Here is a 15,497-nt window from a genome sequence, read left to right as displayed (position 1 = left end):
TCTAGTCCATTTTCTCTGGGACTTCACGTCTTAGTTCTTTCTATGCTCACTTCCCATTCCCATCTCCTTCCATTCATTCACTTCTTTCATTTTGTTTCTGGTCTCACAATTCCCATGAGACTTGATCTTCAAATGTCATTAGTGATGTCCCAATAGCAAAATCCAATGACTCCTATTAAATTCAGTTAAATTCAGATGGGCATGGGCCCATCCTCAGACATAACTTGTGTTTTCAGCTTAGTAGTATCTTTCCAGACCTTTTAAAATGCATTTATAAATGTGCATATAAAAATGCATGGCATATTTTGTAGCTTTTCTTAAAATCATAGTGATTAAACTGTTCCTTTTGCCCTGTGACTGACTTTTTCTGTTAGAAAAATATGTCCTGGAGATCTTTCTGTGTTGTACATTGAGCTTTGTCTCATTCTTTATATTCGTGGCATGGTATTCCATGGTATATATTAACAACATAGCTCATTTGACAATATAACTCTATATTCTTCTTCTACTGATGGACGATTAGATTGTTTAAATTTTTTCTAGTACTTTAAACAATAATGCAATGAACATTCTTAGCTATGCCACCTCATATACATATGCAAAAATCTTGCTGAGTTGAAAGTCATAGACATTTTTACCTGATAGAGACAAATTGCCCTTCTAAAATGCTGTGACAATTTACATTCTTACAAATAGGATAAAGAAGTGCCTATTTCCTCACACTCAATACTGGACAAAATAAATATTTTTTGTTGTTGCCAAACTGATGGGCAAAAGTTATTTATTATTTAAGTTTGCATTTTATTGATTATGTTGTGTTTGAACACCCCTTCATATGTTTGCTAGGCATTTGATGCTTTTCTTCAGAAAATTTGTTCATCTCTTTGGTGTATTTTTCCACTGAGTTGTCTTTTTTCTGGATGATTTGTATAAGTACTTACATATTTTACATATCTATCTATTGTCACTTACATATGTTGTAAATATTTTCTTCTGATCTGTTACTTGCTTTGCATTGTTTACAGCATCTTTTGTTCAGATGTTTTTAGTTTTTGTATAATTAAATTTGCTAATCTTTTCCTTTATAGCTTCTGGGTTCTGTGATTTATTTAAGCTGTTTCCAAACCAAAGATTATAAAAAATATTTTGTTCTAATACTTTCATAGTTGATTTCGGTGTCAGCTTATTAAGCCATGTTGAATTTGTTGTTGCGGATATGATATAAGTCCTGAAAGTGACTGAGTGACCGTGAGGTACTCATGTGGATTCTGTTATGCTCCGCGAAAGACATAAGCTTCATTATTTTACACACACGGTGGTTAATTACCAGATGGATTTGGAATCAAGTTTAAAACAGCATGTGGCCATACACTCTAAATAATACTAATTTGGCTTGTTAGAATAAAATCCAAAATAGATTTAAACGAAGCAGTTTAATTAGGGTAGCTGGTTAATAATACTTTAAAGCTCTTAAATCTTTCAAAAGTTCCTCCAACTGACTCTTGGCATGACTCCCCTTTCTACCACACATAGGACCTGTGGTCATGTTGGGTACCCCAGTTGTAAGCTTCTGCCAAAGGTAGTTGTGTCTATGGAAACTTTCTGCTGTGGCATTTCATCTTAATTATTGTCAGTTAATTAAGGTAAGTAGGGACAAATGAACTTTTAGTTTAAATTCTATTCCTCCTCACTTCTGGATGTCAGAGATTGACTTTAGAGAATGGTGTCAGTATAGTTATTGTTGATTTTTTTTTTAACTTTTTATTCAGAACTGATTTTGGACTTACAGAAAAGTTGCAAAAATAGTACAGAGAGTTTCCATATATCTCTCACCCAGCTTCCCCTAATGCTAATCATGGCCAATTATTAAAACCAGGAAGCTAACATTAGTACAGTTCTTATTCAAATTTCACCAATTTTTCCACTAATGTCCATTTTTCCTTCCAAGATCCTATCTGGGATTTCACGGCACATTAGGTCATCATTCATCCTTACTTCCCTCCCGTCAGTGACAGTTCTTCAGTGTTTCCTTGTCTTTCATGATCCTGACACTTTTTTTTAATTTTTTTTTTTTTTTTTGAGGAAGATTAGCCGTGAGCTAACTGCTGCCAATCCTCCTCTTTTTGCTGAGGAAGACTGGCCCTGGGCTAACATCCATGCCCATCTTCCGCTACTTTATATGTGGGACGCCTACCACAGAATGGTGTGCCAAGTGGTGCCGTGTCCACACCCAAGATCTGAACCAGCGAACCCCAGGCCGCCAGAAGCAGAACATGCGCACTTAACCACTGTGCCACCAGGCCGGCCCCAACACTTTTGAAGAGAATTGGTCAATTATGTTGTTGAACATCCCTCAACTTGGATTTGTGACCGGCTTCTTTCACTTTGCATGTTTTAAATGTTTATCCATGTTGCAGGGTAAATCAGTATTTCATTCCTTTTTACGGCTGAATGATATTCCATTGCATGGATGTACACTATGTTTCGTTTATCCATTCATCAGTTCATGCACATTTGGGTTGTTTCCACTTTTTGGTTATTACAAAGAATGGTACTATGAATGTTCCTGTACCAGTTTTTATGTGGTCGTATGTTTTTATTTCTCTTGGATAATACCTAGGAGTAGAATCACTGGGTCATATGGTCACTGTATGTTTGACTTTTTGAGAACTGTCAGACTGTTTTCCAAAGCAACCACACCATTTCATATTCTCACCAGCAGTGTATGAGGGTTCCAGTTTCCATATCCTCGCCAACACGTGCTATTATCTTTTTCATTATGGCCAGCCTACTGGATGTGATGCCCCTTTATTTTTAAGAAGTCTTTATATTTTAGAATATTGGCCTTTTGTTTATGTATATGCTCTGAATATTTTCTCACAGGTTGTTGCTTGTTTTTTGCCTTGATTAATGGAATTTTTGTCACACAAATTTATTAGAAATTTCATCTTTACCTTAATAGGTAGTGATTTGTAATACCACCTTAGTCATATACTGTTTGCACACGTATTTGGGTCTAATTCTAACTTTCTGTTCTGTTCCACTGGTCCATTTGCCTATTCATTCACCACTACCACACTGTTTTGGTTATAGTGACTTATGTGTTTTAATTATAATGACTTATATTTATTAATACCTAGTAAAGCTAGTTCCCACATAGTTTTCTCTTTTTCAGTGTTTTATTGCTATTCCTGTATGTTTGTTTTCCTATATGAACTTTGGTATCAGCTTGTCTGACTCCATGAAATGGCTCGTTGGTATTTTTGTTAGGATTGCATTAAACTTACACATTAGTTTAGGGAGAGCTTACATCTTTATAATGTTCAGTCATGCTATCCAAGAACAGGGGATGTCTTTCTATTTGTACAAGTCTATTTTCACATCTTTTAGTAGTCTTTTAACATTTCCTTATATAGTTCTTGCAGATTTTTTAGAAATTTAATCCTAAGTACTTAATCTTGTTTGTTGCTATAGTAAACTGAGGTTGTCTCTCACATTATGTCTTCTAACTATTCATTGTCTGTGTGTATAAAGGCTATTGATTTTTGTATGTTAACGTTATATCTTGCTACTTCACCGAATTGTTTTACTGTTTAAATTAGTTTTATCATTGATTTTTCTGGAGGTTTCCAGGTATACTATCATATCATCTGAAAATATAGACATTTTTAGTTCTTCTTTACCCATTCTGATGCCTCTAATTGACTTCCCTTATCTAATTGTATTGGCTAATATCTCTAGTACAATATTGAATAGTAATGGATAGTGTACATCCTTGTCTTGTTTCCAATCCTAGAAGAATTGTGTGTAGTGTTTGCCCATTAGATAAGAAACTAGCTTTAGAAGTAAGGTGTATATATGTGTACGTATATTCTATCATGTTAAGAAAGTATCCTTCTTTTAAAATTTTTTAATTGTGGTCTAAATAGTTTATAACATTGTGAAATTTCAGTTGTACATTAATATTTGTCAAACACCATATAAATGTACCCCTGCACCCCTTGTGCCCACCCTCTCCCCCCCTTCCCCTGGAGACCACTAAATTATTCTCTTTGTCCGTAAGTTTGTTTATATTCCACATATGAGTGAAATCATTTGGTGTTTGTCTTTCTCTGTCTGGCTTATTTCGCTTAACATGATGCCTTCAAGGTCCATCCATGTGGTTGCGAATGGGACGATTATGTCTTTTTTTTCCCCTGGTTTTTTTTTTTTTTTTTAAGGTTGGCACCTGAGCTAACAACTGTTGCCAATCTTTTTTTTTTTTCTGCTTTATCTCCCCAAAACCCCCCAGTACATAGTTGTATATCTTAGTTGCAGGTCCTTCTAGTTGTGGCATGTGGGACGCCGCCTCAACGTGGCCTGACGAGCGGTGTCACATCCACGCCCAGGATCCAAACCAGCGAAACCCTGGGCTGCTGCAGCAGGGTGCTCGAACTTAACCACTCAGCCACTGGGCTGGCCCCTGATTATGTCTTTTTTTATGGCTGAGTAGTATTCTGTTGTGTATATATACCACATCTCCTTTACCCAATCATCAGTCATTGGGCACTTAGGTTGCTTCCATGTCTTGGCTATTGTGAATAGTGCTGCAGTGAACATAGGGGTGCATAAGTTTCTTTGTATTGTTGATTTCAAGTTCTTTGGATAAATACCGAATAGTGGGATAGCTGGGTCATATGGTATTTCTATTTTTAATTTTTGGAGAAATCGTCATGTTGTTTTCCAAAGTGGCTGCACCAGTTTGCATTCCCACCAGCAGTGGATGAGAATTCCCTTTTCTCCACACCCTCTCCAATGTTTGTTATTTTTTGTCTTGATGACTATAGCCATTCTAACGGGTGTAAGATGATATGTAAGTGTAATTTTGATTTGTATTTCCCTGATGATTAGTGATGTTGAGCATATTTTCATGTGCTTATTAGCCATCTGTATATTTTCTTGGAAAAATGTCTGTTCATATCTTCCCACTTTTTGATTGGGTTGTTTATTTTTTTGTAGTTCAGTTGTGTGAGCTTTTTATTTATTATGGAGATTAACCCTTATGGGATATATGATTAGCAAATATTTTTTCTACTTGGTGGGTTGTTTTTTCATTTTGATCATGGTTTCCTTTGCCTTGCAGAAGCTCTTTAGTCTGATGAAGTCCCACTTGTTCATTTTTCTTTTGTTTCCCTTGTCTGAGTGGACATGATATTTGTAAAGATCCTTTTAAGGCTGATGTCAGAGTGTACTGCCCATATTTTCTTCCAGAAATTTTATGGTTTCAGGTCTTACCTTCAAGTCTTTGATCCATTTTGAGTCAATTTTTGTGTATGGAGAAAGATAATGGTCTACTTTCATTCTTTTGCATGTGGCTGTCCAGTTTTCCCAGCACCATTTATTGAAGAGGCTTTCCTTTCTCCATTGTATATTCTTGGCTCCTTTGTCAAAGATTAGCTGTCTGTAGACGTGTGGTTTTATTTCTGGGATTTCAATTCTGTTCCATTGATCTGTGTGTCTGTTCTTGCACCAGTATCATGCTGTTTTGATTACTACAGCTTTGTAATATGTTTTGAAGTCATGGATTGCGATGCTGCCAGCTTTGTTCTTGTTTCTCAGGATTGCTTTGGCTATTTGGGGTCTTTGGTTGCCCCATATGAACTTTAAGATTCTTTGTTCTATTTCTGTGAAGAATGTCATTGGAATTATGGTTGGGATTGCATTGAATCTGTAGATTGCTTTAGGTAGTATGGACATTTTAACCATGTTTATTCTCCCAATCCATGTACATGGAATATCTTTTCATTTCTTTATGTCATTATTGATTTCTTTCAGTAATGTCTTATAGTTTTCCTTGTTTAGGTCTTTCACCTCCTTGGTTAAATTTATTCCTAGATATTTTATTCTTTTTGTTGCAATTGTAAATGGGGTTGTATTCTTGAGTTCTTGTTCTGTTAGTTCATTATTAGAGTGTAGAAATGCCACTGATTTTTGTATGTTGACTTTGTATCCTCCAACTTTGCTGTAGTTGTTGATTATTTCTAATAGTTTTCTGATAGATTCTTTGGGGTTTTCTATATATATAATCATGTCATTTGCAAACAGCGAGAGTTTCTCTTCTTCAGTGCCTATTTGGATTCCTTTTATTTCTTTTTCCTGCCTAATTGCTCTGGCCAAAACCTTTCGTACTATGTTGACTAAGAGTGGTGAGAGTGGGCAGAAAGTATTTTTTAATTCCTATCTTCCTGAGCGTTTTTATGATGAATAGGTGTTAATTTATTCAAAGCTTTTCTCAGCTTCTATGGAGATAACGTGATCTTTGATATTAATTGATTTCCAAATATTAAACCAAATTCGCATTTCTGAAATAAATCCCACTTGGTCATGGTGTATTATTTTCTCAATGTGGTATTGAATTCTTTTTGCTAATATTTTGCTTAGAATTTTTGTATCAATATTCATGAATGATGTTGACCAATGGTTTTTTCTCCTTGTACTGTATCTGGTTTAGATATCAGTGTTATTTACTTCCTAAAAGAAATTACGAGATTTTCCTTCCTTTTTATTGCTCTAGGTTAATGGTTAGGTAGAATTCCCCTATGAAACCATCTGGGCGTTTTGCTTTTTCTTGGAGTAGTTACTTAATAATTTTCTCTGTTTCTTCTATGGAAATTAGTCTCTTTAAGCTTTCTAACTCAAAAGGACTTAATTTTGCTAATCTGAAAATTTCCCTGGGGAAGTTATCAATTTTCTCTAGGTTTTCAAATTTATTTGCATAGAAGTTTGCAAAGTGATTTCTTATGGTTTTAAAAAATTTCTTGTCTCAGTGGTTATTTTCCCTTTGTTGATATTTCATTTCTAGTGTGTTTTAAGACAAATCAATATGATGGGTGAAGGAATGAAAGGAGACTTTCTTCTTTTTCTCAGTACATTTCTGCATTACATCTCTTTACTAGTGGAAATATTCGTGTATTACTTATATAATTTATTAAAAAGCAGTATGGACAAATGAATAAGGTCCAAAAGGACACACATACACAAACACACACACACACACACACACACACACAAAGAGGGGTGGCCTCTAACTGCTAAGTGTCTACTACATGAGGTCTATGGCTTAATCAGTCTCCCTTGATATAAATTAACATGTTAAAATACAATTTGTCAGTCAATTCTTTTAAAAATTACATTTGTGTCTGAGGCACATTTTGGAAATGGTTGCATTATTAATTAGATGAGCAAATTTTTAATGTGCATGCTGCCGCCGTCCCCCACCCCCAGTAAACAGAAAGCCTCTCTGTAAGCCTAGATGCAGACTCCTCCCACAGCACACGTTCAAAAGTTGATGACTGGTGATTGCTTTGACATAATTATGACACGTTACGTTTTCACGACGTTTTTCGGGCATTCAAAGCACTTCTGCATATTTTCTTATCTGACCCTCATAATACCTCTGTTAGGTAGACTTGGCAGGGTGTCTGCATTTTACAGCTGAGGAAGAGATCTCAGGGAGGTTCAGCGGCTCTGCTAAGGCCATCTAACTCTGACGTGGGGCAGGGTTAAGACAGGCACCAGTCCGCTCCTCTTCCCTTTCTGTTGCAGTGCTCATCACAGCCTGACTTCCCCTCACCTGTGCTTTAACGGTGTGCACCATCATAATGTTTGCTAAACAATGACGTCGATAGCAGAGATGTCATATAGGCAAAACAGTTTAGTGCTTTTAAATGCTTACTCAGCCTTAAGAGGGTAATTATACGATGACTTAGGAAACCCAGTCACTTTAAAAGACTTACAAGAATGGCAGAAATGAACTTTGATGCTAACAAAAAGAATCAAGTACACTGTATTGCTTAGCGTTTCCATTTAGCCGAAAGTAAGAGTTTTTAGACATTCCACCCCCCACTCATTAAACAGATATTTATTGAGTGCCGTGTAGGTGCCAATAGCTATTCTCAGCACTGAGGACACAGCAGTAGACAAAACAAAGTCTCTGTTCTCAGGGAGCTCACACTCCAGTGGAGGGAGGCAGACAACAAACAAATGAATATATACATGGAAAATGCTATCAAGAGATAAAGTGGGAAATTGGGCTTTAATGGGCTGGTCAGGGGAGGTCTCTCTGATAAGAAGACTCTGAGCAGAGACTTAAAAGAATTTAGGGGGGCTGGCCTGGTGGTGTAGTGATTAGGTTTGCGCACTCTGCTTTGGCAGCCCAGAGTTTGTGGGTCTGGATCCCAGGTGTGGACCTTTACACCGCTCATCAAGCCATGCTATGGTGGCATCCCACATGCAAAACTGAGGAAGATTGGCACAGATGTTAGCTTGGGGCCAGTCTTGCTCACACAGACACACACACACACACACACAACATAATAAAAGAATATAGGGCAAGAGCCATATCAGGGAAAGAGCTCCAAGCTGAGGGAACAAGTGGAAAGGCCCTGGGGCAGGAGAGAGAATTCTCCCTGACATTCTTAAAAGCGTGGGAGAGAAAACTAATTCTCTTATCCATAGAAGGCTGCCAGAGCTCAGCTTTTCCCCCCAAGATTAGAGAATTAGTGCAAACAGCGTTTTGTATTTACGCGATTGCTTTTATTTAAAAGAATCTTTCCAATAAATAGTAAAACCTACTATGCTTCTGTCGCCTAAACAACGTCAAATATTTTTTAAAAGAAAACATTGATCATTTTATTTATTCGTTTATTTTTATCTTTATATCTTCACCACATAGACATTGTCTTTAGTCTTTACTTTTGAATAAATTGAATTTTTACCTAAAGAGCTGACTTAAGCTACACATCATGAGGCTCTTGGAAAATTTAGTTTACCAGGGAAAACAACCAGAAGAGATGTCTTTTTAGCTGGACATCTGTTGAGCTGAACTTCCCTATGTCTTACACAAACCACACTTCTTGCTCAGCATGTTTATCTAATTTCCTCTTATATTTTTCTCTGTGCTAGGGAAATATCCAGGATATTTGGTATCTTTGTGTTACTCACCTCACAGACATGCTCTCCAAGCCCGAAACGCCATAGCTTAAAACAATAACCACGTTATTATCCTATGATTCTCTGGGTTGACTGAACTCAACTGGGAAGTTCTTCTGCTGGGCTTGCTTGGTGTGTCTCAGGCAGTTGTAGTCACATGGTAGGTGGGGTGAAAATCATCTGGAAGCTTGCCAGTGATGCAGGAATGGCTGAGTCTTTCTCCTTCTCTATCTAGTCTTAGGGTTTCTCCTCTTCATGTGGTCTTTCTACGTGGATGTTTGGACTTCCTCACAGCATGGCAGCTAAGTTCCAAGAAGGAGAGTTTCAAGAAGAATTCAATGGAAGCTACCACTCCTCCTAAAGGCTAAGCCCAGAATTGGCGCAGCATCATTTCCATTTCATTCTATTAGTTAACAGAGTCACAGCCAGTCCACATTCAGTGAGGGAAAGGACTGCACAAGGACACGAGTACTGGGAAGTGAAGTTCATTGACAGCCATCCTTGGAGACCAGCTGTGTCACCTTCTCATCTTGCGTCATCATTATGTGTGTTTACTTTTGTTAGAAAACTGAATAAAAATGCTATAAAGCATGCTGGTACAAGGTCTGATGCAATCACAGAAGAAGGAATGACCAACACTTTGTGGTGGGGGAAAGAAGAACTTTGAAGGAAAGGAATCTTCAAAGCTAAATCTTGAATGCATGGTCTCAGGTAGGGCAGGGCAGACAGGGCAAGTTAGGCCGAGGAAATAGCATGCTCAGGCAGGAAGAAGCCAGGAGTGTTTGGGGAACACACTGCTTCAAGGAGCATATGAGAGGGTGGAGGAGGTGGCAGAAAAAGCTGGAGAAGAAAGCTGAAGTTGGATCAAGAAAGCGTAGGTTCTACCTGCAAATGAGTTAGCCAAACTCGACATTAAGGGCACAGTCCTCCAGACCGCCGAGTCTGCCCAAGACTCACCAGCTGCAAGGAGTTTGCTGAAGTCAAAGTCAGAGGAAACAGTCCCCACAAGACCGCCCTCGGTTCAGACACCACCCTCACTTCAGACTAGCTGGCCAAAAATGCTAGACTTCTCACAATCACCCTCAGGTTTGATAATTCACTAGAATGACTCACAGAACTAAGGAAAATGCTGTGCTTATTATTACAGTTTTATTATGGTGAAAGGATACAAATTAGAACCAGCCAAAGGAAGAGGCTCATAGAGCAGAATCTGAGAGGGGTCCAAACGTGAAGCTTCTGTAACTTCAGGAACGTGGTCCCTCCTGGCATCAATGTGTGGCGGTACACACGGAGTGCTGCTAACTCAGGAAGCTCACCTGAGCCTTTGGTGTCCAGAGCTTTCCTGGGGCTTGATCACTTACTATTTGTGTGGCTGACCTTTAGTATCCAGCTCCTCTGGAGGTGGGAACTGATATGACATGTCCCAAAGCCCCTCATCATCCATCTCATTGTTAGACTGTCTGATGTGCAAAGCCCCAGGCAAAAAAGACACTCCTGTCAGTCAGCACTTCCCAGGAAGCACCTCCTGGCAGCCGAGGGCAGAGGCCAGACCCCTCCTTGGGGAAAGTGCGTTCCTTAGCACACACCCGCCCTGTATTTTGGAATACACATTAGGAGTACAGGCTGTAGAGTTTGCCCGGGTTTGCCTGCCCCTTTTAGTGGCCACGACACTATCTATAAATAACCTGGTTCTCCTCTCCTCCTGGGTACATGGTGGGATTGTGCTCCCTTGCTCTCTTTGAAGATAGCTATGGGCTATGACTTGCCTCAGTTGAAAAAATGCAAGTGAAAGTGAAGAGCAGGCGGAAGCTCTGGAAGTCAACGTGGGGCTCACCACACAGCCTTCCTCTCCTTAGGGACTGTGAAGACACATGCTGAGATGGAGGATCCGCGAGCCTGGGCCCCTGAGTAACTGTGAAGAACAAGTACCCCGCCCCAACCCTTGTTGGACTTGCAGTGTGAGTGAGAAGTCAATCTTTGGGTTAAACTGCTGAGATGTGGGGATTCTTTGTTACCACAACGTTTTACTCTATCCTGATATTTTACCATGGGTGATCTTGGGCAAGTTAACCAGCTTCCCTCTGCTTTAGTTTCTTCACCCGTAGAATAGGAATAATAGTACCTCCGTCTTGGGGTTGTGATGAGAATAAGTGAGTTTCATGTTGTGTTACTTTGCTCGGGCTGCAGTACAAAGTGCCACAGCCTGGGCGGCTTAAGCCACACAACTTGTCTCCTCACAGCTCTGGAGGCTGGGAGTCCAAGCTCAAGGTGTGGGCAGATTTGGTTTCTTCTGGGGCTGCTCTCCTTGGCTTGTAGCTGGCTGTCTTCTCTCTCTGTCTGCACAGGGTCTTTTCTCTGTGCATGTCTGAGTCCTAATCTCCTCTTTTTTGTAAGGACACCAGTCACATTGGATTAGAGCTAACCCTAATGACCTCATTTTTAGAGACCCTGTCTGCAAATATAGTCACAGTCTGCGGCACTGGGGGTTAGGACTTCAGCATAGGCATTCGGGGGGTGCACAGTTCAGCCCATAGCACACGTGGAAAGCATTTATAGCAGAATGATACGTGGCGCGTGGTAGTCAATAAATTTAGCTACTATGGTTATTATGGTCATTATCTTTTATATACACTGATAAGAAAATGTGTTCAAGATATAGTGTTACCTGTAGAAAGTTGCTGAACAATATGTTTGATATTATCCCTACTTGTTTAGTTAATTCATAAGTAAATGAGGAAATAATATTGTGCACTTAGGGAAAACAACCTAAAAAAATATGCTAATCTGAAAAGGCTGTGTACTGTGTGATTCCAACTACAGGACACTCTGGAAAAGGCAAAACTATGGAGACAGCAAACAGATCAGTGGTTTCCAGGGGCTGGAGGAGGGAGGGATGAGTGGGGGAAGGACGGAGGGTCTTCAGGGCAGTGAACTACTCCATATCATACCATAAGGGTCTAGGCAAGTCATTGTATATTTGTCAAAATCCGTAAAATGTGCGGCACCAGGAGTAAAGCCTAATGTAGGCGAGGGACTGTGGGGACAATGACGTGTCCACGGAGGCTCGCTGATCTGCAGAGCACACCTGCAGCGTAACCAACGTGCCACTCCGGCAGGGGTCTCGACAGTGAGGCAGGCTGTGCCCGGGGGGGGTGCGGAAGCACACGGGAAATCCCTGCACATTCTGCTCAATTTTGCTGTGAATCTTAAATTGCCTTAAAAAATTGTCTATTAAAAAATTTAAAAATATATTTAAAAATGCCAAACTGTGCATAATGATTTTGGCAGGGAGGGAGAGGAGTTGAGGGATAAATTAAGAGGATTTTTCTGTCATGTATTTTGGTGAAGTTTGAGCTTTTTAATTTTTCATGTCTGTAAATCTCTCATTGGAAAAATACGTATAACGAAACAAAAATAAAAGATAGCCAACTCCTTTGGGATGACAAATAAAAATGGCAAGCAATAGGATATATTGGAGAATATGAGGAAGCCATTTGGTATAAACCTAATTCGGCCTGACTTTGTTTTTTCCAAAAGGGCCTGACTGTGGCGTTGAGCACGCATTGTATATCTGCTTAGACATTTCCTATGGCCAGAACAAAGGCCCTTGAGATAAAGGTGCAACTTCCCCCCACACTGGCATTTCCTTAGGGATAAGCATCTTTCCTTAGGCTAGGAACTGATTGCTGCACTCTCCTTTGACCACCCAGCTCACCTGTGACCACTCAGCTGGAGACAACAGACTGCCACCCTGCTGTGTTCACCGAGACAGAAGACCTACCTGCTGTTTCATCAATCGCTGTGCCGACAGAGCAGTCTCGCGACTACTGTAAAAGCAACATTTCAATCCTATGTGAAACATCCTCTCTGGGGGTATATAACCACTCTGTGCACCCCACTTCTTTGGTGCCCTTTCTTCCTTTGGGAAGAGAGGCCCCGGGTTATTTATAATCCTCAGATTTCAGCTCAGAATAAACTCACCCAAATTTTCATTTATAGATTGGTTATGGATTATTTTCGTCGACAGGGATGAATAATCAAATACAAAGGTGACAGAATCCACACCCTGCACTTCTGTCTCCTGCCAGACTGACACACAGCTGATTCTCGATAAAAGCTGGCAAGATCTTCACTGCTGGTGAGTGGTCTCAGCTGTCACAATGTCTCTAAGAAACACTCTCCGAGGGAGGGTCTATCCCCTCAGAAGCCACCGCTGCCCCTTTTCCAGTAACTCCTGGCTGGGTCTAAGATCTCCGAAGGAGAGTACGGTGACTTTGTCACTAGAGTATCTTGAGGGTTGGGAGGAATTAACTTTATTACTTTGGGTGAAATCATACTCGAAAGAAATCAAAGCCATGAAAAGTACAAAGAAAGTAAAACTCATCTGAAATGCCACCACCCAGAAATAAGCACTGACAGTAAGTTCAAAGCCTCCCTCCCGTCTCCTTCACACAAAAAGAGGGAGACTGGCAGCAGTTAGCTCAGGGCTAATCTTCCTCAAAAAGTAAATAAATAAAATGAAATAAAATTCAGCTATGATTATTAGTGAACGTGTAGAATAATGAATCTTTCAGAAAAAAGAAATATATCATATCCCTTTGATCATGTAACATGAATTAATTAATTTTCACACATTAATTAATTTGTTGAATTTTTACTTTATTTTTAACACATGCAAAATTATTTGTCAGGAGCACATGCATACAAACAAGAAACTCATTCATTAACACGACAAATATTTCCTGAATGGAAGTCATCTTTCCAGGCACTGAAGATAAGGCCAGAAAGGGAAGGAAGAAATACAGAAATGAATTAGATACGATCTCTGGCCTTAGGGAGGAGAAATAAGGAGAAGGAATTATAACGCAGGGCGCAACAATGCAGCGCTACAAGAGGCGTACCAATAACACGTGCTAAGCATCACCTGTGGGGAATTCTGTTTGTTAACCTGCCCAGCCATCTATTCTTATCTGTTGGCATTGGGAATGTTATTTTCCTGGGGGAACCACTCCCTCCACTCAGTCCCAGTGTTCAGGGGTTGATTCCAATCAGATTCCAGCTTGGCCTAGATTCCAGCCTGGCCTAGTGGTCCGGGCCTGGCTCATCAGAGAATTTAAATGCCCTTTGCTGTAGGAACTGGTTCAAAGGTATATACATGACCCAAGGCAGGGCAATGATTCAATTCTGAGATTCCCCATGCCAGTGTATTTCTTTTCCTGCTGGGCTTACAATGGAAAGGCTTTAAACATGGCCCTACTGGGACCATCTGTGGAAAGAAACTGGTAACAGCGAAGCCAGTGCAGAAGAAAATAAAGCAGAGAGAGGGGGTGGGGAAAAGAGAGGGATCAGGTCTGAGATGGTTTATCCCTGATCCAGCTAAGCCTGATTCACTCTTGGACTTTTTCCTTGAGCCAGCAAAGTCCTTTGTTTTACTTGTGGGTTTTCTGTTGCTCACAAGTGAAGGATCCAGAATATGGATCTAAAAGTTCTATGGAACTAAAAGTTCTAAATTCCAAATTGTTTAATTCAACCTTGATTAAAGTTACAACCAAGACCAAAATTTTAATAGTAGGAACTTTGAGAGAATAAAAATTCTTCTATTGGCACAGTACTCTGTGTCCTCAGAGCTCTGAGTACTGTGCTACCTAGTGACATCTTGCCATAAAAAAGAAAGCTGGAAAGAACCTTGATGACACCAAGAATACATGTATTAGTAGGAGGGGCGCAGGTCCTTTCTGGACTTAAATATTCTGTATCTGGTCATCACGAATGGATTCTGGCTTGCCAGAAGTTCTGCCGTAGCATTCTGATTGTTAATGGTTTATGGTTCTACAACCCCTAACTTTGAGACTATATAGTTGCTCAATTCATTTGCTGTGGGAAACTGAATTTGAATTCACTTATCAACCCTGTAACAAGGAAACCAGGAACTAAATTTCACTGATCTTATCACAATTGGCTCAACTGATATCAAAGACAGAGGAGATCATCTTAGAGTTAGGAAAAGTATTTTTGTTCTTGCCTATATTATGCAACTAGAAACAATTGTAAAATAATGCTTTTTTTTTTTTTTTTTTACCTTTTCCAATTTACATCTTTGGTTTTATTTTCCCAACAACCATATGAGGAATAAGGGACCGATTATAGTCATCCTAATTTTCTAGAGGAGAAAAGGTAAGCAAAGAGGTAGCAGTAATCCAGTGGCAAAACGGAGTATTTGGAATTCAACTCTTCGGTGATTCACAAAAATTCACACCCTTTACAGCCTGACTGGCCCCTCAGCCCTGGCCCTGACCCAGGGGCTGCTCTCTGCATGTAATTAAAAGTGTTAAAGCTACATGTTTTCAAACTCTTGACCGGTCTTTCTGTGAGTTTCAAGTCAATCTGGAAGATTTTAGTGTATTTTATTTTATTTGATTATTTTAATAGAATTCATATATTTAGTAACTCAAGGTAATTTATATTTTGTATGTAGTTAAACTTCACTGCATTTCCACTGGTGCCAATAAATAACTGCTATGGAAAGG

At 39.5% G+C, this 15,497-nt stretch overlaps 1 long non-coding RNA gene across 1 annotated transcript; it reads left to right on the top strand.

The window, feature by feature from the left end:
- Positions 1-10,824: 10,824 nt before the first annotated feature.
- On the top strand, positions 10,825-12,966 carry LOC139078750 (uncharacterized). The gene is made up of 2 exons (XR_011531796.1): positions 10,825-10,928; positions 12,681-12,966. It is a non-coding gene; the product is annotated as an uncharacterized lncRNA (long non-coding RNA).
- The last annotated feature ends 2,531 nt before the right edge of the window (positions 12,967-15,497 follow it).

The sequence above is a fragment of the Equus przewalskii genome, chromosome 22 (genome assembly GCF_037783145.1).
Source record: "Equus przewalskii isolate Varuska chromosome 22, EquPr2, whole genome shotgun sequence".
NCBI lineage: Eukaryota > Metazoa > Chordata > Mammalia > Perissodactyla > Equidae > Equus > Equus przewalskii.
Note: the sequence above shows the minus strand (reverse complement) of the source record. Positions and strands in the feature narration are given on the sequence as shown.